This window comes from Falco punctatus (genome assembly GCF_963210335.1).
Source record: "Falco punctatus genome assembly, chromosome: 2".
Taxonomy (NCBI): Eukaryota; Metazoa; Chordata; class Aves; order Falconiformes; family Falconidae; genus Falco; species Falco punctatus.
Window position 1 is genome coordinate 106,182,383 of NC_137581.1, and position 24,345 is coordinate 106,206,727.

At 38.6% G+C, this 24,345-nt stretch overlaps 1 long non-coding RNA gene across 1 annotated transcript in view; it reads left to right on the forward strand.

The window, feature by feature from the left end:
* LOC308058550 overlaps positions 1 to 24,345 on the forward strand; it is a 91,574-nt gene that overhangs the window by 57,369 nt on the left and 9,860 nt on the right. Inside the window, exon 2 of the long non-coding RNA XR_013925876.1 lies at positions 21,892 to 21,989. This is a non-coding gene — a long non-coding RNA (uncharacterized lncRNA). The remainder of the gene's footprint in view (positions 1 to 21,891; positions 21,990 to 24,345) is intronic.

The following is a 24,345-nucleotide window of genomic DNA, read 5'->3' on the forward strand; positions in this document are numbered from 1 at the left end:
ACAGTCAAGTAGCAAAAAGCAAGCCAGTGCTTGTTTGGCTTGTCTGAGAAAAAAACATTCTAGGTGTATCGTCACATTAAAAAATATTTTAGCCCCAAATGCCAAACTGATCCACAGGATTTCAGAAGAGAAATGTTTATTTGCCAGCTATTTCTGTACCAAAATTAGCAGGCATACTGCACCGCTCAGACAAAGCAAGGGGAAAGACCTATACCATGGATATCATAAAAAGTAAGTGTGTACACTCTCTTAGTTTTAGAAACATTAAGCCTGGGTAAATTCTAAGGAAAAATAATTATCTCGACCTACTTAATTTGCTAATTTAATACCCTGCATTACACCATTGTTCAAATGTGCAGTTCATATATGTTGTGGCTGAGAATATTTCTTGAGAAAGATTTGAAAAAATCAATAGTGAAGATTATATAATTGATATGAGGAAGAGGAGGAAGGAGAGGAAAACAATTTCAGTTAAATAAGGTAAAGTAAACTTTGTATTTATAATAATTTTTGCCAAATTCACAACCTCAAAAATCATAGTTATGTTCACCAGAATTTTTGTACATAAAACTGGTAGAAGCTGTATCTTAAAATGTCATATGTCAGCACTTGTTAGTACCTCTGAATGATAATGAAGATAATGAATTATTTTTTAATCTATGAAATTTCTTTGAAGTAAGTTAGCAACAGTTCCACATATCTCATACACAATTTGAAAAGCCATGTGTAAATAAATAAAATTTGGACAAACAAGGTCATTTGAGAACCATCTTCTCTTCAAAATCATTCATCCTCTTGATCTGATGAAACTGACACCAAATAGGCCTGTATATAATACCAGAAATTTTAAAATGTTGCAAAATAACCATGAATCCAGCATCACTTTCACATGAGTAACTTATGGTTGTCTTTTGCAGAGATAAAAATGTTAGAAAAATGGATTATCAAATAATTATATGAGGGTTTTTTCTCATTAAATATACAATAAGCCTGTGAAATAACCTATAAGTATTTAATCTGTATGTCATAAATGTTATTTAAATATTATGTTAACCTTAGAGGGATTGCATAGGTAACACGATGGCTTGGTGCTGTCTAGCAAATTGACTCCATCCAAAATGTCTGTCAGACTTCTCATACCTTGGAGAGAAGATAATGGCTGATGTAATTAGAAGCAAACACCAAGCCAAACACTAGAGCAATATTTATGTTTAAAGGCTTGTTTTATACTGTGCTGGGACCCAAATTCAATTGCATAGCAAGTGATTGAACAAAGGCTCGTACTTGTGTAGGTTTTGAGCTATCCTATGAGTACCTGCAAGAAGAACCTATGAGTCCATATTTTCCTCATCGGTACAATAATATATACAAGTGTCCATCAGCCTGCAGTGGGCATGTACATAACTGTGTGTTTACAGTTATCAGGTGTCAACAGAAACTGAAGCGGTAGACAGGCAGGGTGTGAAAACTGTGCTACCCTGAGAAGGTCATGGATGTGTCTTAAATGCTGAAGCAATAGGCACTTAAAGATTGTCAATGTAAATGAATGCAAACAAAACACCTGGGTGTGGCAACACAACATAAGTGTCCTAGCCTATGTTTCAAGAAATTCAAGTAGACTTACATCTTCTATTTTGTTCTAAGGTCTGAGGTATAATCAATACATGTTATTAAAATTAAACAACGCCAATTCCTAGTCACAGGAAGGTGAAAGCAAAATATGCAACTACTATCACTGTCAGAGCTGCTGAAATAATCCGAAATATAAAAAAGTTGACATTTTAGGAAACGTTAAAATGTAAATCCTGAATTTTATTTTAGAAAATTCTGCTTTAACAGTTCCTGTTTTCATTCTTTGTAATTTTCTCTTTTGTGCTGGACTCCCTATCTCTTATTTCCTATCAAATATTGCAGTCTTCACATTTGCTGAGCTGATGCTCAAGTCCTGTTCATAGTGCATGAAAGGCGACACAGTTTGAGGTGATCACTCCATAGAAGAGAAGAGAGGCAGCATGTAAATGAACCGCAATTTGCATGAAGCAGCATAGTTTCCCTCCTGAATCAGAATTTTAGAAGTCTGGGGATGTTTTTTTCCTTTTTTAAAAAATTGAAGAAAAAAAATCTGTCTTGTATTTTTGATTACATTCAAAAATCTGAGAAAATCAGAAACTTATGAAAATATCCAATTGAGTAGAAAATCTAATGGCATTGCCAAAAGTTTTGATGTGATCAATGTTTAAAATGTTCAGCAGAACCTCAAGCTGAATAACTTGATTGTAAGACCTCATTTTTTAATAATTTTGGTCACAAACTTATCAAAGTCTGTCATCTAGCCAAGCAGCCAAAATGTTACCATGCAAATTCAATGATAATCACAAGATGGTAACATGAAGCCATCATCATGGTAACAAGAAAGATCATTGAAATTAACAGTCGTTGAACAAACCAAAGACATAATTGATTTGTGTCAACCAATCTGGTCAATCAATCTGGTAAACAACAACAAAAAAAATATAAACATCTCAGCTAGTATTTCACAAGAATAATTTAGCCTGTTTATGCGCAAAATATATGTAAGGCTAGAGAAAATGAGGAAGATCAATTAAGCAAATGAATCCCCACCTCTGCGGTGCTGGCTGACCTACGCCAATCACTAAACCTGGGCATCCGTTCTGATGAGTGCTGCATTCAGGAGAGCGATACGTGCAGCAGATTTCGTCGCTTGTGTTTCATCAAGTAAATACTGCAGGTGGTATAATCAGCAGAATTAATTCAGTTAGACTGTGTAAGAGGCTGCCAAAACACTGTGCTTGATGGTTCACTTTGCTAGAGTTTCCAGTAAGCATGTTGCTAGTGCTAAATGGCTTGGGAGCTGCTGCATGAGGAGCTAAAGAATATGCTGAGCTTTGTAAATGTGTCCATTTTATACAGTCCATGAAATTCACACTAATTGATCTGCAAGGAAAAGCAGGTCCCCATTCCATTACCATGTCTTCCAAGTGCCTTTTAGGAACCAGCAAAATCGATACGTTTCTGTAAATAAAATGTGAACTATAACTGTGCGGTTATAAATTTGATAAAAAGCTGGCAAATTTAAACTAATAACACTTTAATAAAATAAGTATCAGTGTATCAGTAATTATATCCCCATGGCCACATTTAACTTGAAAGAAAATAATATACATATGAAAATAAATACTTCATAGTTTACCATTATGAGAGGTGTTTGCCTCTACCTTTTACTGTTCCCTAATTGTGTTTTAGTGTTGTTACTTTACTTATATTTTAGTCATGTTGAAAAAAGACCTATGAAGATGCATGAGCAGTTTCATAGGCGGTCAGTCAGCAGCTGCTGCTGCAAGCCAAGGTGGCTGGGTTTATGCTATCCCAAGCTGTCCCAGATGATGAAGATGTGGATATGCCTGAGCTCAGCTCTCTGCCCCAAGTCCAGAGCTCAGCAAAAAAGGCCTAGCCTTACTGTCCGTGGCCCACATTTTCTGTTGGAGAAGCTTAGTCCTTGTAGGCTAGAGACTTTCCCTGTTTTCCCAAGCCCATAGCTAGTCATGCTTCAATGAAACAGCTTTCCACATAATACTATCAACAAGCTCCCCTGTGGTGTTCAGACAGTCTATGGGGGGGGTGTTGGTTGGATCTGCCGGTCCCTGGAGGAGGCCATTAGCTATGGTGACCAGTTCATTGCCTCTGGCTGTCCCAGCTCTTGTGGCCACATTGACTCGATGCTGCTTTTGACTTGTCTTTCCTGACTTCGCAAGAGATGTTGTCACTCATCTCGAGTGTGTCCAGCTAAAAGATTCATGTCTTGCAACCATGAAGCAACCTATTCTAACACAATTGTTCCTTTGCAATTTTTGTTACCCATCATGAAGTACTGTTGGCTCTCAAAAATGAAAAAAACCTGTCGGGCACTTTTATTTCAGTTTCTCTTATCTGTTTTTTTTCATTCTGCAAGTCCCCAGTGACTATTCCAGTTTAACATTCAATTTGCATCCATTTGTAGATGTAGAAAAAAAATCATCTCTATTTTCAGTACATGATTAGTCTGCCAGGTGCCTTTTGACCACAGCGCTAATCAGTTTATGGGAAGTTTCAGCTGAGGCTGGCCTCTCATAGACAGAATTATACAGTTTTTATATAAATGGATGAAGGCCAAACCCACCTCCTTTCTTTGGGCAAGTGGCATTTTGTTTTTGCTCACACCCATTAACATACAAGCCACCAATCTGCCAGGCTGACTATTTTGTTAAGAAATTGAGTCCAAACTGCCCACTGAGCTGTGTACAGCCAGTTTAATTCTGTGCTTTCTGTTACAGTACCTCAGCAGTGTTAGATTCCCAAGCTCTCTATCAAGATTTAGAATCCATGAACACTGAACAGTTTTGCACATCAATGCTTTTAAGATACTATGTCTAGCAACATCACAGACAAATAACGTGCTGGCTTCATTTCTCTCCTGTGACATTTAATTTCCAATACACAGTATATAGCCATCTTTATTCAGTTGTGGGTCTGACAGTTTTAGAACTGGCATCTCAGTATCTCTCACCTTTTCAAAAATGCCTGTTGCTATGTTTTCACTACTTTTCCCAAAAGAGTAAGCAGGTTGTTTCTGTATTCATCATTCTCAATCCACGCTATCAAGCTGCTGAATTTTTTAGTGAGATAAATGAACCAAATGATAGTCCCATACAATGGTGCTCTCCTGAAAGTTTAAAAAAAAACATAACTTAGCTTGTGCTCTGGTTTCATAACCAACCAGAGCCCTGGCAATCATTTAGGCAGCATAAATGGCATCAGCTAACTCCCCAGTAATTTTTCCCCTGTAAGTATTGTGGAAATATAGGATAAAATAGGTTGTAAGGCTAGTGGGTTTTGGAGGTTATATAGCCCAATCCCAACATGAGGAAGTGTTCACTTGTTTATGTTATATTCCTTAGAAGAAAAGAAAAAGGAGTAGGAGAAATTTTATAAAGACATAAATTGTAAATCTGTGGTAGGACTATAGTTCTGGTATTTAGTCCTTTGAAAATTCACCTACATCCTAAAAAACATTAACTTCCCTTCCAGAAGTGCACCTTCTTAACAGAGAGAGCAAGCAGACATGCTTTGAACCTGGTAATATTCATTTTCTCTGATAATGCTACAAATTTAATGCCTTTCTACGTCTTTTGCCTCATTGCCTATATTACAGAGAAACTACAGTACAATGTTTGTTTTATCTTATCACCCTGCAATAACAATAAATTATCTACAAATTTTATCTTCTACTCACAGTGCCAGTTTTGGCACCATGGACAGCCTTTATATTTATGCGCAGCATAAGTCAGTGAATGTCTCACTTCCTTTTATACTAATATTCCTATTATGCCCTGCAGAAACACTTTCCATTGCTTCTGTGAAGAATCCCTCAGTCGTGTTCTGCGTCCCCTACAACTGTGTTTGTACACACTTGCATGGCAATGGAGTATAGTTCTTGTTTTGGCATCTTTTTTCAAGCAGGCTTGGCATGTGCTGTGTATATGGTTTTCTACAGTCCTCTGTGGAGGTTGTTTTCAGCCTTGTTGCCACACACCTGTTTTATTTGTAGTTTGTAGTCATCTCATGTCCTGTTTACTGTGGTCTTCCAAAGCCTCATGAGGCTCTGGGCAAGTCATGTGGGCTCAGAATTTCCTCAGCAAGGACATAAGGTTGGACTTCAGCAAACAGGGCCAGTGCCAGGGGGTGGTGACCTGGCAATGAAGCTGTCTTGCAAGAATGTATCACAGATGTGATAATCCTGATGCCTGCTGAATTAGAGCACTAATCACTCCCATTAGCTTCAGTCTGCCTTCCTTTTCTTGCCAATTTCGATGTCTTCCTAAGTGATTATTTCTGAATCTTAAAATAGTTTCTTTGGGGGGGACTTACCTAGTCAAATGAGAACACTCTGCAGTAAAGGTAACTACAACAGTGTTAGTTACTTAGACTGTAATCAACCACAGAAAATAGGTATTTCTAGCGAGCACTTCAACATACCCTAAAGTGGATTTCTAAAATAGATTTTTCATGTTCCAAAAGATCATACTTCTCTCCAATGGCTATAGACAATTCTGTACAAATCATTCAGAGAAACACCATCACCCTAGGCATCTGAAGCCAAGTGAGGATTATTACTAGCCTTTAAATCTTCCCAGGTTTCTGTAAAGGACTCAGTAAAATCTACTGTTTAGCGTTATATTGGTAACGAGTTCTATGTTTTCACTTCTCTCAAGTGCTGTGTTTCAATTTTTTGTTAGAGAATGGAGAATCCACAGGTTTTGTATGATAAGTAGCTTCTCTACCTGTTTTAACTGGAAACAGTTAAACATGACTGTCAGGACCAGATATGCCCAGAAATAAAATTATTTTCTGCCTACACCTTCAGTTTTGATGGCACCTGTAGCTTGAAAGTGCAACATGGAGCACTGTTTAAATTCTCTCCAGCTGTGCTTCACACTCCAGAGAGTACTTTTGTTCTATCCCTACTATGCCTGGTGCTGGTGATCAACAGGTGCCTAAGAGATCTGCAGCAAATACATTGTTCTTGATGTGGTTCAACTAACTGGGCATGACAACAGCGAAAGCTATACCTTCTCGGGGGGGGGGGGGGGGGGGGGGGGTAAGAAGTCTCCAGTCCCTTTTGCCTTCCTGTACTATTGCCAGTCTGGTCCTAAGGTTTTGCAGGAGGGATCTACTCCTGAGTTTGTAAGGACTTCGGTGGAAGTGAACTTGTTGGGGGAGCTGTGAAGGTTCCAAGACCCTTCCCTGCTGAGTGGACTGAAAGTCGTCTTGCCCAGAGAAAGGGAACGCAAAAAGGGTTGCCCTTTCTTCTTTCTGCTGCACCAGCAACAGAACAGCAATATGCTAACTATTTAGAGCACGAGCAGTCCAACTAACTTCTTACTCTGCTGGAAATGTGACAAGAAATGCGGAAGAATGCTCTAGAATACAAAAAGAGACAGATGGTCTGTTAAAAAAATTCAGCAGCGGCAAATCTTTCTAAGAGGCAGTTGGGGTCTACAAAAAACCTGAAAGAACCAGAGGAAGCTAAATTACTGCTGCTGTTCCAATTTTGTGTGTGCACAGTTAGGCGAGCCTTCGAAATAGAGGGCCAGGGTCTTCACTGCATTTATTTAGGCAGAGATGCCAGTAGTGAATTTAGCAATCAGTCAGCAGTCAATGCAAGCCAGTCCAAATGTAATGTTTGTATTGAATTTTCTGTGGGAGGCAGAGGTAAGATGAGGTCGAACATTCTCTCTCTCCCTTTCTCTTGTCTCTAATTTAACTGTTGGAAGACTCAATGTGATGCATCTGTGACTAAGGTAGATGTGATGCTTAGAAGCAGAAAGGTATTAAAGCTATTATTCTATTGTGAAACAACTGATTAGGATTCCCATCTGGATATCATATTTCTCTTTGCCATGTCTAGGTGCTGAGATGGGGAGCACCTCCCCATTTCTGCCAAACCACCAAGGCCCAATTTTGGCCCTGATTGGTTTAGTTCCAGTACTTACATGCATGTTAACAGGAGCGGCAGTCTCTCATAGAAAAAAAAAAAACAAAAAAACTTGAATTCTGTGACAATGGTATTTGCTTCGTTGTAACGAGGTAAATCATTACAGTTATAGAGGATATAAAGCATGACACAAGTGGTAAGGCTATCATCAGTGCTTGCAAAGAAAATAGTGGAAAATTTTTAGAATGAGAGCCTTGTGGCTCAGACCAGAAAAGGTGGCACTGGCTGCTAGGACAGCATGGACAGTATTGAGGGATGGCAGATGAACACAAAAGGTTCGGGAATTTAGTTTTTGGTTGATGGAAACTAGGGAAACCTTGTGGAAGGTCACTGAGCTATCAAATATGTAATGGGACCTTTTGGAAGACAGAATTAAGCCCTTTTTTTCAAACTCAGCATACAATTGAGAAAGTAGAGCCTGTGCACAAACCACAGATGCCACAGTAACGCACTGTGATGATGGCTGAGGTACTCAGCAGATGTCAGCATCTCCAGGCATTTGATCTGCCTAAGCAAGCTGCAGAGGACAGCTTTGTTACTATCTTAACAAGAATTCCCCATTTGGATTCAGCGGCATGTGCTATTATTTCTGTGCATTGTATCTTGGTACTGGGGCCTTTTTTTCTTTTTTTCCTTTCCATAGAAATCTAGCCAATTTCACAAAAACACCTTGTTTCTAGAGGAATGCAAGGAGGTGAGAAGTGCCTGCAATCCCTTTGAACTTCACCAGTTAAAAAGAAATTACTGTTCCTAATTACAATATTTTGTGACACCAATCACTCATCAAAAATATAGCAGTGTGTGCGAAATAACTGCTTACCTCACCTGAGAAACCTTCAGCTGGAGAGGAAGAACTGGGGATGCTAAAGATAAATCTCATAGCAGCAAGGGCCAGAAAGCAATACACAGGAAGCTCAAAAGATGGAAAGAAGTTAAATTGTGGAGATTAAATTGAGGTGAAACTCACGCTGCTCTAGTTACATTTGCTGACTGACCACCAAATCAGTTCAGAGTGACTTTGTACTTCCAGCTTGTTAATGAGGCAAAGCACCAGATTCTCACTACCTGAAACCTGGTATGGAAAGCTGCTCCTTAGAAAGTGCCTGTCTTTCTGGGGATGTTAATATTGACACACATTCCTGGCATCAGCATGCTTGCCAAGGAAACCACATTTTCTTGGACAAGTATCGCTGTACAGTCTTCAAACAAATACTGGTATCAGGTCATTCTGTGTCTGTTCTTTATTCTTTACTCTGCTGTACCATGCACTGATGAAGCCAGAAGCAATAGCTTTTTGAAATTATTAAGCAGTGTTTTCTCTAGAAGTGCTGTCTTAGATTTATGTAGATAGGGCAAGGGACCAACAAAAGATGCACCAGAGTAGAATGAGTAGAGGGGCTCTCTGGATGGAGAATGGATCAAGTTAGAAGACTGACACAAAATACTATTTTTCTCTTTCCCTATCCTTTAAGAATGGCAGGGAAACAAAGCCACACAAGAGTAAAAGGGAATCAAGTACTCTGTCATTTGTCAGGTGCTGGCCCTGGTCAGCTCTGCCACTGGCTCTCTGACAGACTTTCCAAGTAAGTGAAAGATGGATCAGAATTGGCTTTATGAGACAAGGTCCTATATACACGGTCTGTAGCTAGGACAGCATATCTACATTATTATCGTCCACGTAAAAGAGAAGACAAACTCGAACAGCACTAGAACAAGGAGACTCATTCTCATTTGCCTTCCCCTACAAAACTTGTTCCAGAAGGTGTTTCATCTTGCCATGTAAAAACTGCTGTCTTCATATCTCCTTAGATTAAGTTTTGATATATAATAATTTTCCTGGAGTTGAGCTACCCAAGACTTTGACCTGATTTCTCTTACTAGTTTTTAACCTCTCTTATTATTTCATTATAATAAGACTAAAAGTGTGTTTCTAAATGTGAGGTTTCTAAAGCATTAGAGAAAACTGAAAGGCCTCTTGAGACAGAAAGTAGCCATCTGAAAATGCTGATCCATGTTTCTGGCCAAGAAGGAGGAGTATACCAACTCCATGCCTTCCTAATCCTGCAAGCTTCCCAGCATCAGTTCACTCCAGCACCAGTTCACAGCACAGGGCTGATTTGATTTTCACTGATTGCCAGCCGCCTCAAGGGGCCAGCTGCTCTAGCAGCTGGACACCAGCCAGGAGTAAAGTGGCCCTGGCCACCATCCCCTGTGCTGATGGCAGGGGAAGAAGGCATAGAAACTACTGCAGCAATTGCTTGAAGATTCCTGAAATGGAACAGAAGCCCAGCAGCTGCCAGCTACTCTAGTTTTCAGGTCATCTTTGACCCCGCAAACTGGTGCAAAACTCTCCTCCTGGTTTGGTGGATCTAGCTCCATGAGCGTATGCCTTCTTATACTTTTTTCCACTTATCTTGTTATATTACAAACAAAAAGTGGTTGGCTGTACAAAAAAAAAAAAAATGTATGTTTGCTTATTTTCTAAAATCAAACAATCTACCTTAGTCAATTTAAAATCTGTGTATCACGGAACTGTAGATGGTCAATATATGAGACTAAAAGCAAAAAAAGTTCTTCTAGATCCTTACTTGAAGCAAGATACATACAGATTTTAACATCTCAGATAAACTGTAGAGAGTTTAGAGAAGGAAGGATTAGAGATTAGAGAATCTGGAAAAGCACAGACCTAGCTAGCTGTGGCACTTACCAAAGCACAGCAGAGCCCAGTTACAGAAACCTTTCCAGCTCCCAGTTACCCAAGCCAGGAAACCAGTATGGTACAGGATAGCATCCTGAAGGCTTGCTGGCTCAGACAGGCAGCGTGGTGTCTCTGAAACCATAGTACCAGCTCGACACAGGCCAATGCTATACTATGTTTATCATAGATCTAGTAAATAATGTAGAATCCACAGGTATAATTTTCTACATGTATGCTTACCTGCAGATCTGTCTTTTCTTATGCCAAGGAATAAAGGCATTAGAAAGGTACTAGTAGCGCTTCTTTAACAATATATGAGATTATTTTAAAGGTCAAAATATTTTCCCTTTTGAAAGCCACACTTTGGAGTAAAAATAAAATGTCTCTTTTCTAGTACTATAGACACATATACTAAATTATTTTTCACTATGAGCCACCAGTTATTAGTAAAAGTGGCATTTTCAAATGAAAAGATGTTACAAAGTAGATACAGGTCAGTATGACAATAAACAGCAGTCTTACACTAAACCAAAATTTAAACTGGCAGTTGTGTTTAAATAAGTAGATTTTTAATAAGTAATAAATCACCTGATAAAATACATTATTATAGCTAAAGGAAGATGAAAACTTTTCAAAACTTTTTTTTTTCCAAATTTCATCTTTTTGCAATAAACCTTCCACAGGTCTAGGAGAAATGGAGAGACTCCAGAATATGCCACAGCCCAATATTTAAGGCATTAATCTGAGATGTGGGAGAGTTAAGCAGTCTGCACAAAATACTTCTGAACCTAATTAATAACCCTAAACTCATTGCTTCTGCAGCCAGGCAGTCCACCAGCGGCACTCCAAATAAAAGCAACATTGGAGGTATATGTGCATAATTCATTCCCTAAAGTTGTTTTTTTCTTGCATTTATTTTGTGTATGTTAACAGAATCAATTGCCACCATATTCAGAAAAAAACATCTGTTAGGCTTTATTCTGGATTTGTTTTGTTTTCTTTTAACAAATACTTTTTTTGCCTTTTTTTTAAACAGACTTGTATCTTAAACATTCTGCTAGAACTATGGCAAAAAGACAAAAAATGCAAGTGAATATGTAGTTTTAAAACTTGATTTGTAGTTCTATCTATACTGTAACTACCCACTTTTTATTTCAAATTCTCATTTTTCATAGAAATATAATAGTCAACAGTACAGAACTGTTATACAATATCAACAGTGCTCTATTCAGTTAGCTACCTTCTAACTATCCACATATCTCTAGGTAAGCTCCCCTGGAATAAAATTTACAGTTAATATTATTATAATACAGTTAATAAAATTTGTTACAGGCAAAGTGATTTGCTTGTATCCTATTCTATTTTTGAGATAGTTATTTGCAATAACTGAAAAAAAACCCACCCCTCTATAAATAATGGAGTTATTTATAGAATAGGATATTTTCCATCTTTTCAGACAAATTATTTTACATAAATATTTTCTAAAGTAATTACTTAAATTTTTAGGTACTATTTTGTTCAATATGCAGACTTTGATACATGCTATAAACATACCGAAAAGTTGTTCAAAAGAAGGTAACAATGCCAGATTTTGCAGTTTTTGAATCTGAAAGTTAAAAGATGTGATTTATTAAATACTAGTGATACTGATTTATGCTTCTTCAAGAGATGACCCTTTATAGGTATTTTCCGAGTGTATTCCCACAGGTTCAAAGATATTCTTAGTTAATTCTTAAGTGGGAAAATATCACAATAAAACCAGGTGGCTTCTGTCCCTCACCAATGCACATACACTAATAAGGCAACTATAGAAAAATTACATAAACACATTTGGTTGTAAACTCTAAGGCTTCATCCACCTAGACAGATGAAATCCCAAACACCTCTGGGTTCCTAACATTTCTAAATACCTGTTGTCAGAGGAAACCTATACTTTCAAATAAGCCTCTACATCAGCCTGCATGCACTTCAAAGGTCTCCGTATAGCTTTTGAAGTACACTATCCATATCCAATGCTAAAGCTTTTCTAAGTGGAGACTGGCAGCTGCAAAAATAGACTGTAAATCTGGTTTCAGCCAGACTGTAAGTAGATTTAAAGGCATATTTTAAAAAGTCCTGAGAGCCTGTCTTGAATACTGTGCCAAGAATTTCTACCTTGACATTTTCACTCAGTAACTCCTTTCCCTAGTGGCCCATCAGAAACCTCTCTGCTCCTCATCACCTTCCCCTTAATGCTTCTTAAGAAAAAACAGCGCTGCATATGAAGTCCCTGATGTATACTGCCTCCAATGAAAGGCCAGAGCAAATGGCCAAGGCTTTATCTGTAGATAAGAATGCAAGTATTCTTTCCACAGGCTGCCATATTGATAGTAATAGGAACAAGATAAACACACCGTGCTTTAGTCTTTAATTCTGTTATAGAAAGCAACTGCTGTGGACTGCGTTCTTCCATTCTTACTCAAAATGACCAGAAATCTCCTCTGTTATTCCTTTGCTCCACACTTGAGTCTTCAGTCCATAGCATCTTGAAGATAAAAAACAAGAATAAAAACTGGTGAACCTAGCTAAGTCACTTCTTCCTGTATCATGAGGTGTCAAAATGCTTTACAAAGACAGCAGTCACCGTTACCCTATGACTGCCGTAAAAATAAAGGTATATCAGTGACATACGCAACTTCTTTAAGGTCAAAGTTAGTTCTTTAAGCTCATCAGGCACATCAGTGTGATGGCAAGAAACAGGACCTTGCCACTCAGGTACCCAAATGAGTTATTACATCAATGAATCCACAGTAATTTTTAGTCCATGGTATCTGGTATTCACAATGAACACAGTTATTTGTTACAGGTGGATATTCCTTGTTTGAATGTCTCAATTCCTGGTCTTCTGAACCCAAATCTAGTACAGTAACTGTCAGCCTTTTCTATAACATGGGTTTCTGTTATTAAAGAAACTGGTTTGAGGGACAGTTTTCCTTAAGGAAATGGGATTTTTGCAAAGGACCTAATGACGATCATCAACAGGAAAAACACATAATTACTTAACACCCTCACATTAAGACTGAAAGAAGAAAAGAACTTCTGCATTCCTTTTACTGGGAATGGGACTTAATGCCATATTTAAGCCTCTTAGATTCAGCATATTCCTAAAATATATAATTAGTTTGAACTAGACCACCTTCACAGGCCTTTGAAGGAATGATGTCAGGTAACTTTGTAACATATAGGGCCCACTTTGTCCAGATTTAAAATAGGTAAGTGTCAGTGCTGGCAGGAGACTTGCCTTCTTCCTGGAAGATTGTCGCAGCACTCTCGAAACTACCCAGCTGCAACAAGGTCTTTTACCATCTCATACCAGCATACTCTTCATACCAGTCCCTCTGCTGCCTTCTCCTCATCTCACCTCATCCAGGGCCTACTCTCTCTCTTCTCTTACTTCTTTCTCCCCTCTTCTTCCTCAGCTGCTCTCTTTTCACTGGCTCTCAACCCCTTAACAGAACCAGCCACAGCTGCACCTTACCTACATCGGCCAACCCACCGCCGCTGAAGCCAGCCCACAGCTGTATATTGTCAATGCTAATTAACCCAGCTTCATTCCTCTACAGCAGAGTACTAAATTATTATTTTTTTTTATTTTATGTAGCAAAAGAGAAAAGAAAGGAGCATGAGAAGAACAGTTAAGACATTCTGGGTAAATGCAAAGTGCTTAAAAAATATCCTAGGTGGTTAATAGGATGTTGAAGTGTCATTGTTTTTTTCTAAGGTAAACATAAGAAATTACTGCTTTTGATAGCCCTGCCAGTGGCTTGAAGCCCTTGCTCCTCATTCTTGCCTAATAGATGTTTCAGAGGAACTGTTCCAGTACCTTCCTTTGCCCTTACTGATCCTTTTCTTGGGAACTAGGATTCAGTAGTGCTCTACAGCGGTGCAGGATTCGTCCCAAATTAAATCCCTTGTGAAGTATGTGTATTACAATCACAGGAGCTTTGTTTCACTTTGTGAGATTTACTGTGAGGTTTTAACATAAATATGGAGAAAACAAGTCCATCTCTTTTCATGTTTACCATTACAGCATCCATATAGTGTTTAGTGCTGTGGTATTTTGATAGGAAAAAAAAATCCATCTAAATATTTAGACAGTACAGAATAACTTAGCAGTATTAATATTTGCATTGTTTTATTAGTAGTGTCATGATGCCAAAGAACTGTTGCTGAAAATTAATTATTGATGAAGAAATTAATTACAGTAAGAATTCACTGGAGGAACAGTAACATCTGGCTTCATTCTTTATGATTTCCATTCTGATAAGGCTGTAAAGTCTAACGATATTAATCAGTAATAAAAAGCAAGCATCGTAATGTGTTCTGAGAGGTGGAACTATATATGCTATACTATAACTGCCTTGTCTAGGTCTGCTTTCCAGTGTATTTATTGTGTTAAAATGTAACTGTTGACAGCTATGGAAAGGTGGTGGTGCTTTTTCCTTCAAAAAAGATTAGAGGACACCCACTCCACTGTGGCTGTTAAGCCATACAGCTTCTCCCAGAAAGGGATCAAGCCATTTCAAAATCCCTTAGCCCTTTTTCTCCCCTGCTGCCACTCAGGGCTTGCTTCACTTTCTTGATGAGAAACATCTCATATCCATCCTTGTCTTGGCTTTGTCATTGTCCTTGTTTTTTCCACACTTTCCTTTTACTCTCTAACCTATATATGGTGAGGTCCTGTCCCCTAAAGTCCTCGTTGGGCTCAATTAGATACAGTGATAATTTTAGTGTATTAGATGTGGGAACACAGCTGTCAGCCAGGCCTTCCACCCTTCAGGACTGGGGATTTTCAAGCCCAATCTGAAAAAGCATATGCATTAATATATGTATGCACATATGTATGCATCTGCTCCTGTATAATTCAGATGAGTCCCCCTCTCTCAGCTTGGCATTACCTTTGCAAGGCCAATGCTGAGCTCAAGCAGGGAGGCAAGAGCAGGGAAAGCAGTAGCAAGAAGCTATGGAAAATAACGTCAGCTGTGTTTGGGGAATGGGCTGTGAGTAGGATTTTACCAAACTCAAGCTGATTTTACCAAATGCAAGTGAGTTGTGTCTAGCATAGCTTCAGTGCCTTTGTCCTGTAAAATGGGTAAATTTCTCACAAGCTGGGATGTAAGCCCATGAGCCCACACAGCTTTGCCATGGAGGTTTACAAAGTCAGCTCCAGAAGTGATATGGCACCGCAGCTCTACACCTACTCGAACAAACCAGGGCATATCCTTCCTCTTCCATGAGCTCCAGACAGGGCTACAAACGTGACTAACCTGAAGCACATTTTGAAGCCCAGCTTTCTTTTCAACATGCAATTTATATGCATCCTCTTATTAAAAATGATACGTTTTTATCATATATATATATGATAGAAGTGCATTTCACCACATATATATATACACACACACATATATATATATACATAATATAAAAATACATATTAAGGAAGCACTAAGATGTTTTGTTGAATAACAAGCATAAAATCACTTCCTGAATTAAGGAAAGGAGGTTAAGAATGAAGTACACCTTGGACAGAAAGTACCTGCCTATAACTTAAGCAGTGATTTACCACAGAGACGGGGAGGGTAGTCTGACAACTCCCGTCACCTGAGACCTATGTTACTGATACAGCCCATAATAAGGAGACTCCTTGGGGAAAGGATTCTAGATCCGTGATCTATATATTCTCAGAAGAATGTCTCATAGAAACTGCAAAGATTTTAAATATGCTTTTCTAGGCTGTGTGCTGCAGTGGGGTCTGCAGGCCTGCTAGAAAGCTTTGCTCATTCAGCATCTGGAGGTGTCAGCTTCAAAAATGATGTTTTAGCCCAGGGGCTTAGCAATTAGACCCTGACCCATTAAGATGCTGTACTTAAGACCTCTCCAAACCCTCTCCCTGCCCCCTCCTCAGTGCAGTAGCAAGAAAAGTAACAGGGCTTTCTGTAAGTGGCGTGCATTTCACCTTAATAGTATATAACACGAAATAAGCCCAATTCCCAGCTCCATGGGGTTAATTGAATTTCATATTTGCGGGATTCCTTTACATTGCAATTGATTTTCAAGTTTCCTTCTCTTCTTTCTTGAAATCTTTAATTATTCCTGGCTTTCTTCTACATTTTACTGTCCAGGCTTTATTATTATTGTTATTATTGTTCAGAAATTTTCCAATCCTGGTGGGCTTTTTTGCATTGCACAGAAAAGCATGAACTCTGTACCATTTCTGCAAGGCATGCTCTATCATAATTCATGAACTTTATCTGTCCTGTAAATAAAGGTGAACTTCTTATATGCATTTCATGTTAGGGAAACACCACACACATTCTCATGATCAGGAATAGATTTTTTTGCAATAGGCACTACAGTTGGATGAAAAATATGGAGGAATATTTCTGAATGAAAAAAATCTGGTGACTATTTTTCTGAAGTTTGGGACCATTTGTCAAACTGTTCATAGGAGGGGAAAAGGAATTTTCAGTGTTTTCTAAAGAAGTATTTAGCGTTATTATAGTAAAAAAAAATTTCATGGTTTTTTTTCTTACACTTTTTATTTTAGAAATAGAAAAATATTCAATAAACCCAAATTTTTTGTATTACACTTAAATCAGATATTTTCTTCCAAGTTATTTAGATTCATCAGAAACCCAAAGAATTCATTTTTACTCAACTTCATCATGCAGGAATGTTCTTAGGCAATGCCATTTTAAGATACTTCTAACATATCTCATTGTTAGTATGGGTCAGAAAGTTTTCATTCGAGTGGTTCTTAGTCAAGCATAATTGGTATGGAAAGTGCTACTACTGAACCATCACAGAAGGAATATGGAGACACTGAAAAAGGACATAGTGATCAGCTACACAAGGTCTAGGGCTATGGCTTTATGAAGATACGTTTTTACGTTATTTTACCCCAGTTCAGTAATTTGATTGTGATGTCCCACAAAACAAACAAACAAACTGTGCTGAATGTAGGTGTAGATTGACTGTGGTTACTGCCAGTGTAACAACAGATAGTCTACCTGGAGACACCAATGTTTTCTAAAGCTCTCCAGTCTGAGAGACAACTCAACCTGCTCTGGCTGGAGCATCATGGTTTTGCATTCTGTCCTTTTCAGGAGAAACAGGTATCTGTGACCCAGATAGTGTCTAGAGCAGGAACAAAACCATTACCATTTTGTTGAGCCCTCGGTGAGTTACAGAGAGGCACACACAAAAGCACTTTAGTCTTGTTTGCATTTTGTGTCATCAAAATGCCTGTAGGGCTGAATAGATTGCACTATAACTAATCCTAAAAGTTTAAAATAAAAAAGGTAGGGCAAGCCCTGCAAAAGTAATCATATTAGAACTGAAGTGATGAGATACTTCTATTTAAGGAGGATCATTTTGACATTCTGAGCTTTTACTCTGCATTTCTTTCATGCTTTCAACTTTTTGCTTATAGCCAAGAAGGCTAAAATATTTTTTTTTTTTTTTCCCTTTTGCTGTTATTTTATGTAATGTAAACACCAGGACCTAAGCTTTAAGAAAAATCTTACGTATCACAGGGCTCATAATAAAATTAAGAGAATGATTTATTTTTTTTTAATTAAGGCTTTGTAGAAAGGAATTTTTTTTGAAGGCTACAAAAGCTAGTACACATTTATATGCATATATGCACATGTGTACATACATATATGAATGACTAATGCTTGCCTATGTCCATTGGGGATTGTGAGCATGTTTGTTTTCTTGAAGTACCCAAAATTCTCTCTTCATAGCCTAAACACTATATTTAGAACATTTATCCCTGGAATGCAAAGCTTTTTCAGTCAGATTTATAATGATTTTTCAGAATTTGATTTTGTCAAATAACTCAATACTGTGTGCCTCCGTGAAAGGTTTATTGCACATTTTCCTAGTTTGCTTTAGAATTCTGAAATATAGGTTGAGTAGATATTGTTCTATTATATCAGTTTCTAGACTCTGTAATCTTTTAATAACCTCTTCGACTGTTATCTATTCTGTTCCTAATTCCTCATTTTACTTTCTTGGTAATCTGATTCCTAGTGCAAGCAAATCTCCACCTTCCTCACTTTTTAAAGTCAATGCAACAATGACATTTTTCCTTATCTTTTGTGTATAATTCACCATTTCCTCTTAGCTGGATTTTTTTAATCCAAGTTTCTTCTGTGCATATTTAGAAAGAACATTACAGCAGAAATAGCTTGAGCTGTTACTAGCCTGCAACCCTAACAAAATGTACTACCAGTTCTCAGATACAGGGCGTGGAAAATTTAGGCTCAACTATGACATCTCGAAGTGCCACAAGAAATAGTCATTTAGTGGAAAGCACCAATTCTTCTGAGTGAGCTCCAGTTCTTCTTTCTAGGGACCACTGAGCTGAAAATGTACCTTTTGACTGAATATCAGCTTAAAGTACTAATTACCCTGTTCATTAAAGATCTTGTTGCATCAGAATAGATTTGTCTAGCATTTGCTTCCTGTTTGTAATCCCATTCCCTTTTCCTAATACAGTACACTGTATTAGGAAAATACTGCAATACAGTTCTTTTTCCTAAAAATCCTTCTAGTTCTAACACACACCTCAGCCACATTTCAGTGGTGCTCTCTGGCCTGACACAGCTGCTGTCCTGCACCCCTCTGCTGGCTTTTGCAGCATTGCATTAAATGACCCTCACAGATCTTTACAGATGGCAGCTCCTCCAGAAATCAACTGCAATTACAGTCACTGCCAGTGATGAAGAGAAAAGCAAGCCCAAGAGAAATCTTCCTGGGGTTCGTTATTGGTCCCTGGAGCTCAGCGTAGTGGCCAGCAAATTCAATGGGAATCCCTCCACTGATTTGCAAGAGGTAGTATAGTAAACCCATAGAGCTGTGTGAGCTCTACAGAGATCAAATCTGTGAACCATCAACAGTGTCCATGCTTCTTTGTTTGATGTAGATAGAGCAGGGGCCAGAAATAACCTGGAAGTCACCTACTTCAGAAAAGAAATGCTGAAATTCCCCAGAAAGATGTGATCTCTTGGTCCTATTGCAATTCATTGAGTGCAATTTTTTCTAATGTCTGCTGGTATTGTGTTGATCAATGCCAGAGATGTATACAGTACAGATAAAAAGAGTTTTGCAACCTAGTAAACAAGTAATCTCTGTATTTTGGAAATAAATTAGGAAGTCCAGAAAAACATCTGGAAATTCTCTGGCCATACTTCTCCATGTGCAATATTTGTAACATTTCCACAGAGTTGTGATTTGGGGGGGGGGGGGGGTGTGTGTGTGTGGAAATCCTGATCAGGTTTTGAGAGAATTTTTATGCTATCATGAAAGCTTCTGAATACTTCTAATTAACCTTGGTTTTGTTTTACCTATCACAGCTTGTTGTCATAGCTTTCTTTGACAACAAAATCCCAAAAAGCTAAAAATCAAACCCCAAAGTCTTCATTTAAAGATATTTTTTTTAATGGTCAATATAGCCTTCTTAGGGCTTTACTAGTTTCTTCACACATTAATGTTGCTTGCTTCCTGGAATGAAATTTACAGCAGTTTTCTTTAATACATCTCCCTCAGATTAACTGAAGCCACAGAATCTGTCATATATGAAGTAACAGCATGTCTTTATAAGCTACTTACTTGCATTTTTTAAAAAATTTTATTGCTGCACTCCAGCTAAAAATTAGATTCCTTTCAAACAACTTACCAATGCCGAACTCAATTTTCAGGCCAAAGAACTCTAAGTATTATTACCTCCTGCACCTCATTAAATTTGTCTACAAATATTGCTTAATTCTCTTCTATATTAGGTGAGTAACTGTGATACATGTCTTTTAGCTCTGCTGAAATTCTAGTATCTCTCTCTCTCCTTTAACAAGCTGTATTTATTTTAACAGAGGCACATCTCTTTTCATAATATGAAATCTGAAGCTGAGATCTCTAGCAATCCATTGTATGGGGCCTACCTTATTATCCTTCACAAAATCACAGTTCCATGTGTGCATTTCTGCAGCATGTCCCAGGTTTTGTTCTCATTATTTTACTCTGAAATTACTGGTCAGAGTGGTAGATACTCATGTCTGGAGATGCTTGGAGCAAAAAGCTTCTTCCAACAATGAACTAGCTGGTGCCTTGCTCTGTTTGGATACTGGGGAAGCAATTCCACAAGGAAGTCTTTTGCACTGTAAAAGGCAGCGGCTGTTTGCTGTCCTCCAAAGGGCAGGACTTCCAGCATCATTATATATTCCGCATAGGATGTAAAGAAATTGAGCTCTTGGCACCAACCTTTTCTCAATTAGTTGACATGTAGAGTGAACGGGTATTAAAAGGAGATAGCAACGAACACTGTGACGGTCAAGCTGCTGTCATCCATGATCCAACACCTAGCAGAGTCCACACCAGCAAAGCGTTTCACTGTGTGGCACTAGGAGGTAAGGGCGTGACTAGGAGTGGCTTGTTGCTGCTGCTGTGTAAGCTTAGAGGCGGACATGGTTGGGTGTCAGCATAATATCCCCTTATTGAATAATACCTCAGGGGAATAAGGGGTGGGGGGCTTGAAGGAAGAAGGAAAAAGAAATTACCTCTGCCAAGGTTTGAAAACAGCTGGGGAATCAAGGATGCAAGTGAGAGAATGCTACAATTAAGTTTGCTCGTGCAAATTAACTCATTGTATGTTTCATTGCAGCCTTAGATTACTCAGTCAGAACACTTTCCATAGGGAGTTTTCCCTTTAAATTGTGCAGGATGAATCTCCTCTGCATAAAGAAGAGATTTGCAGTTACGTCTACAAAATGCTGGACTTTCTTGCTGCATCTGTTGAAAGGTATATAATAAATAGAGCAGACTGCAGGAAGGGAAAGATGATATCCATCATAAGTGTTTGGGTATGATGTTGGGTACATTACTCAAAGGAGTATTTTTACAAACGTTCACCAGTTGAGTCCTCATTTTCCAGTCCATTGCCTTGCAATTTGGGTATTATCTTTGCAGAAATGCTGTGCACTTACTGTTGTAACTGAAGTTGGTGGGATACATACTTTAAATATCAATGTACAGTGAAGTCAGTGGGATACATACCTTAAATATTAATGTACAATGCTGTGCTGAAAGCAGTGTGTATCTGCATTTCTAATCCTGGACCAATTAACTTTCTGAGAACTCTTACCTCATGATGCCGTATGGACATATAAACAAAGAACTTTATAGCGCTAAGTTCCTTGAAAAGTCAGATTATGTGTCTCATACTGAGCACTAAAATTAATAGATCATCAATTTTCTTCTCAGCCTCGATTGCCTTATCTGAAAAAAAGAGACTAATGGGAGCCCCTTATCTCACATGAGTAGAATTAATGTTTATTATTAGAGTGAAACACTCTACTACTGACCAGACCTAAAAATAAAATTAAAAAAAATTATGACAACTAGAACTGAAGATAAAATTAGTGATGAGAAAGACCATTTTATTTTCAGTGTTTCTGCTTGATGCATTGACCAGAGAGAAGACTCATGCTGCAGGGATCCTGTGGAAAACAAGGTGTAATAATGAATTAAAGAAGACAATAGTGTTAGCAGATAAGAAGCTGTGAGTGGGTGTTCCTGACTTCAGGCTTTTTGTTCTTTTAAGGCTTTTTCAGGTGCAAATCCACTTCTGGGGAGGAGAACCACTGAGCAGAATCTGGACTGTTCCCCCTCTGCAGGTGCCGTCAATACATAACCCCACTGGTGGGTGCTTCTCTTTTCTTCCTAAAGGTGCACCTCTCTCTGCTCTGCACGTGCAATTATGAAAACAAAATGGTTTGGGTTTTTCATAGCAGAGGCATATAAGCACAACTGAAAGCAGCTCTTTCCTCATGAGCACTTCCTCTGCAATTTTTGTTGTTGTTGTTTCTTTCTAAAAAAAAGTATTCTGTTCTAGGCATTTCTTTCCTGGTATGTCATTTCTGGCATAGGCAGTTCCAGACAGAAGGTGGCTGGTTTATAACTGGCAGCTTAAGTAACTTTTCCACCAGTTTTTTATGCCTTCCTGTAGGTGTATTTTCCACAAATAATACTTCTCTTCTTGTAGGAGAGTTGGCACGTCTTTACAGTAGTGCTTGATTTTTCTGTGATTTCTGCCAACCCAAATTTCACAGTATATAGGAGCAGTAAATTCTGCCTTGTCATAGATGGCTGGGATTTGAAGAGATGTTTCAATTTTAACCTCTACTCTCATCAGCATTAAGATGTGACTGCTTGCCAATATAAACCACACAGTTGCCACAGCTGTTTTCCTATTCAGATGTGGTCTAAAGATGGGTTTCTCAGACAGCATTAAAAGGACAAATGATAGCCTGTTACAGAAACTACTGCATTCTGCAACAGCAACGTTCCCTTTTCAGTGACTGGTCTGTAAAGCTGGAGCAATAATTAAGTCACTACATGATTTATGTATAAGTTCTCATAAATACACTGGTATTTGCTTGTATCATCTATTTAGCTTTGCCATAGTCAGCTTCATTGACTTGCATTCGACCACTGTTGCATCCTACTGATGTATTCAGCTGAATAGAGATAGAAGTTGAGGAGCACTAAATGCCTGAGCTCCCCCGCCCTCTTCACGCCAGTTGTGTTATTTCTACCTTCTCTCACCCTCTCAGATCAGCATTTCTGGTAGAGACATGTACAGGCAGAAAGAAGCACCAAATGATTACAACTGCTACAGCTGAAAATATAGATTTTATGTGCTCAGCACCTCTAAAACATGATCCTTCCTTTATTCATAGCCAGTATTGGCTTTTGTTCCCTTCCTCTGTCCTAATACGTAGTTATGCACACATACACACGTGTGTGCACACACTCCAAGCACCAAATCCTCATTCTGCTCTGCAGAGCAAACTCCTGTGCATATTCTCCTTTCTGGTTTTGCTCTAGACTGTAGGTTTCTCACCAATTCACAGCCTCCTCTACCTACAGTAGCTTTTCACACCCAAGTCACAATCCTGTGCTGTTCTTAATGCCAGCTTCTGTGTGACCTGGGGTGGTATGTAGTGTTCTTCTCACCTTTCCCAGGCAGCTTTGGCCAGTGTACTGCTGGGAGGTCCAACTAGGCTTCTGCTCAGCTGCTTGCTGGCAATGCTTAGCAGCAAGAGCTGTTACTGTTACCCTTCATTACAGAACCAACTATCTCTCCCATAAAATCAATAAAACTATGGGGCTATCGATTAAGAGGCCAGACAACAGAGCTAGGATAGAATATCAGTAGTATACACTAATACATTCCACATGCTCTTGGCTCAGATAATATTCTTAAATGTTTATCTTCTTCTGAGTGATCTCTTTGCTTTATCATAGTAGATATTGACTCGGATTTTATCCATCCCCCAATAAAGTTGTTGCAAAACTGTAAAATAAGTAAAGAGTAACTCTAATGCAATTATACATTGATTTAATCCTGTTCCCAACATGGAAATGCTAAGTTCTGAAAAGCAGCTTTCAGCTGCAATCTATGGGATTTATCTCCAAAAGGGCATGGGATACAATTAGGTGAATACTGTTCCTCTCATCCGTTGTGCCATTTAACAATCAGTAAGCCCTTTCTCTTCAGGCATAACTCTCTGCATAGCTGTCACAGAACCACAGAACAGAGCTGTTCATTCTCTAACATGACTTATTTTATATGGGTTTGTTGGCCATCAGACTTAGCTGTACATGCATAAGTTCCAAATCACTTGCTGTGGTCATCTTAATTGGCAATACTTTCTCACCTTTTCAGCCAACAAGGACTGGAAATGCTGGGGGGGGGGGGGGGGGGGGGGGGGGAACGGAACATTTCACATAGCTCTGTAGCCACCTGTCCACCTGAGTTAGCACTGATGGGTTCCTCAGAGAGCAAACCTCACCTGCCGGAAGACCAGGATGGAAAATACAACAGTGAAAACAGAGAGGTACTTTCCTCCTCTGCTCCACAAACTAGTGTTTCTGGAAGTAACCTTGGCTTGATTTACTGGAAAAGAATGATAAAAAATTTTGTAGATTGTAAGCCCTGCAATAATGAAATATCAATAACTCCATCAGCTGATAAAACCCACTTGTACACAAA